Here is a 4,169-nt window from a genome sequence, read left to right as displayed (position 1 = left end):
CACACACACACACACACAACATCAACACATTGACACTGAGCAACTATTTTTAACTGCACTGTTTTTTTCTGGTTTTTTCCCTTCCACTTATGGTTGGTTATTGTACTGTGTGTGAATAAAGATGTGCAACTGTAGCATGGAATTGACATGTGTTTTGTTTAAAGTGCTAACATAACATGTTACTTGAACTTGTGACCGCAACACACCCACACACAAACTGACACACACTGGTCAGTATATTTGCTGCACTAGTCACACAGACACACACGGGCCTCATAGTTCTCATTTTTTCTTTAAAGTGCTTGAGTTTGCTGCTCCTTAGTCTCCTCTTCACCTAGCCTAATCAACAATTAGCATATGTATAGTGGTGTGATAGGGGTTTTGTTTCATGTATGCGCTCTGCCTGTAGCTCCACACTATTTTGCCTTATCCCAGCTGAAGTGTCTGGCAACACCCAAGTTCCTGATTTAAAATGTTCACAAAGTGTCACTATGCACTGCACTAGACTGACACACACATATTGCCACTGAGTATATTTCTAATCAGATGCTCTGACCTTCCTTATGATCAGATCAGCACTCAGCAACACACACAGGATCCTGCTTCCACAGTATATTATATTTAAAATATTTTATATTTATTATTAACAGTATGATTCAATATAAAACCACTAAACTGACAGATCAGCACAGCTGAACCTTTACAGTGTTAGACGCCACCATGTGGTCAAAGTTTAAAATACACCAAGGCTCAGTTCATCCCTGGAGCTCGGACCATCATGCACTGAAGTACGCTGACTGGCAGACACACACACACACACACCCACACACACCCACCCACACACACACACAGGGGTCCTGCAGGGATTATCTGGAGTTTAAATAGCTGAATAGAGGGTGTCTTAACTCTGAGTGAAATGTTAAGATGTTGATGTATTTAGAAATATCTATGTCCATGTTACAGTAACCTTTTTGCATTGCAAAGGTCCCAATTTAAGCTTTGTATGTATGTGAAAGACTTGCCGACTCACACTCCATCCGGCGCGCTCTGCCTTGATGGCCAGGAGGTCGCACATCCTGTTATGCCGCCGAATCCTGCTACCCTGCACCCCCGGGCACTGTCCCAAGATATGCGAACAAGACTCCATCCTGGCTGCGCAGCGCCTGCAAGCTGCCCCTTCCTTGGTCCACCCCCTCGAAAGGAACTCCCTGGTGGGGTATGTACTCGCCCTCAGCGCCAGGCCCGCAATATAGTGCCGTTCCCTGAACCCCATCCGCGTGGGGTCCTTCAACCACGAATTGCTCAGCTTGTCGCCTCGGAACTGATCCACGCCCACCCCCTGGACCGGCAGCACCGCCCAAGCTATGATTTCATCTCCCCTCCAGACACCCAATCCTGGAGGACTCCTGCAGGCGTCGAGATCGCTCTCTGCTTCCAAAATGGGAGCTTCCTCGGGATCCCCACCAGCCATTGCCCACCTCTTTCACCATTCAGTCAGGGAGATTGTTCTAGCTGTTACCAGTCTAGTCCATCGGTCCATAGACCTGGACAATCGATAGATCCTCCTCGCTTGTATCGATGGGACAAGCCTCTCCAATCTCACTACGCCAAGCCCCCCATCTCGGTTTCGTGAGTAGAGAAGCCCGTTGGTTGTTGATGGCGGAAGATGCAGCCACTCCTTTACTGCCTTCCTCACCATTCTGTCGAGCGTGGCCAGCATTAGGACCGGCATATCACAGTGATCGGCCTGGTAGATTAACCTCGGCAGAGAAAATGAGTTTAAAACCCTTACACGTTGTGAGGGCTTAAGAGGAGCCCTCTTGATTCTTACTATCCACTCCTGGAGCTTCGGGATCGGGTCCTGGCCTACAATGCCACGTTTTGGGTCCACGTCAACTCCCAAATAACGCACTGTGCTCCCTGGTTCCACTAGGTGTAGAGGGGTTCCACCCAGCTTCCATGGTTCGCAGTCATTAACCATGCCCTTGTTGATGAAAAAACCGTGAGACTTCCTGGGCTGAACGCTCAGTCCAGTCAGCTGGCAAAACAGTTCCAGGACCTTCAGATTCCTCCCGATCCCCCTTACCGAGTCGCTCAACAGCACCAAATCATCTGCGAAAGCCAGTGTGGCGATGGCATGGTCATCCCATCCGAAACCGGTTCCGCACTCCTCCAAGGCCTGGATCAGGGGGTCCATAGCCAGGCTGAATAGCAACGGGGACATCGGGTCACCCTGCTTGACTCCAACCTTCATGTCGATAGGCGGGATTGTGGATCCGCTTGTACCGACCCTCGTGACGCAGTCCACATATGAGTTCCGTATCAACTCAATCATGAGGTTGTCCACATGTCTCTGTTCCAGAGCACACAGGATATGCTCGTGGGAGATGGAGTCATAGTTACTCTTGCCGTTTACCCGTGCTTCATTGAATTTCTTCACTTTGACATTCAGAGCACTGGGCGGAAATAATATCGCGTCAACACCCCCGTGGGCCTTCATGATGCTTTGTTTTAATTACAGTGGGATTCCCCTGGTCCACACCAGTTCTGTCAGCTGCTAGGCACTAGCTGAAGCGACCGGCTGGAAGCCCCGCCCGAATGGGGACCGACGGGCGCCGTAGCTGGGGGGGATCCGTGAAAAGGGCCTGGCGTGCATCCAGAGTCGCTGCCACCATTGTCCACATCCCCCCGCTGGCCCGCCCTCCACATGGCACCAAATGCCGCCCCATGAAAACCCCTGCCCGGCAACGTGCGGGGCACCGCGGACGAGGGCCTTGTGAGGCGGGCCGTGTGCTGCGCTTCCAGCAGTGGAGGGGAGGGGGTGACTGCTCCTAGCTGCGGCTCAAGCCCAGCCCCGCTTCGCACCCCAGCCCGACTGACCCAGCCCTTAGAGCCAATCCTTATCCCAAAGTTATGGATCTGATTTGCCGACTTCCCTTATCTACCTTGATCTAACATGCTAGAGGCTGTTCACCTTGGAGACCTGCTGCGGATATGGGTACAGCCTGGCGCGAAATTTACACCTTCTCCCCCAGATTTTTGAGGGCCAGTGAGAGCCCACCGGATGCCGCCAGAACCGCGACGCTTTCCTCTCTCTCGGTGAACCCATTCCAGGGCACCCTGCCCTTCACAAAGAAAAGAGAATTCTCCCCAGGGCTCCTACAAGCTTCTCTGGGTGTCGTTTGCACCAGCGCCATCCATTTTCAGGACTAGTTGTTTCGGCAGTTGTTACTCTTTAGCGGATTCCGACTTCCATGGCCACCGTCCTGCTGTCTATATCGACCAACAACTTTTCTGGGGACTGATGAGCGTCGGCATCGGGCGCCTTAACCCGGCGCTCAGTTCATCCCGCAGAGCCAGTTCTGCTTACCAAAAGTGGCCCACTAGGCGGCTCGTATTCCATGCCCAGGCTCCAAGCCAGCGAGCTGGGCTTCTTACCCATTTAAAGTTTGAGAATAGGTTGAGATCGTTTCGGCCCCAAGACGTCTAATCGTTCGCTTTACCAGATAAAACAGACTCTGAGCGCCAGCTATCCTGAGGACAACTTCGGAGGGAACCAGCTACTAGATGGTTCGATTAGTCTTTCGCCCCTATACCCAGGTCGGATGACCAATTTGCACGTCAGGATTGCTACGGGCCTCCACCAGAGTTTCCTCTGGCTTCACCCTGCCCAGGCATAGTTCACCATCCTTCAGGTCCTATCGCACGCGCTCTCGCTCCACCTCCCCGACGGTGCAGGCGAGACGGGCCTGTGGTACGCCCAGGGGGGTCATAGTCCACCCAGGATCCCAGCTGGCCCTCACTTTCATTGCGCCACGAGGTTTCATCTGCCACCCTCTGACTTGTGTGTGCATTTCAAGACAGGTCAGGTGGGTTGCCGACATCGCCGATGACCCCTTACGCCCCTTTGTACGTGGGCCGAGAAGACCGGACCCCGGCGCGACAGGGGCCGTTACTGGCCTCACACTGTCCATGGGCTGAGCCTCAATCAGAAGGACTCAGGCCCCCGAGTGACACCAGGCAAGTGGTCTTCCATACGCCACATTTCCCACGCCCGCCTGTCAGATAGGGATTTGGCGCTGGGCTCTTCCCTCTTCGCTTTTGAGGTTAGTTTCTTTTCCTCCACTTAGAAATATGCTTAAATTCAGCGAGTTGTCTCATCTGATCTG

The sequence above is a fragment of the Monopterus albus genome, unplaced genomic scaffold (genome assembly GCF_001952655.1).
Source record: "Monopterus albus unplaced genomic scaffold, M_albus_1.0 scaffold388.1, whole genome shotgun sequence".
In the NCBI taxonomy this organism is placed as follows: Eukaryota; Metazoa; Chordata; class Actinopteri; order Synbranchiformes; family Synbranchidae; genus Monopterus; species Monopterus albus.
This window is presented reverse-complemented; position numbering follows the sequence as displayed.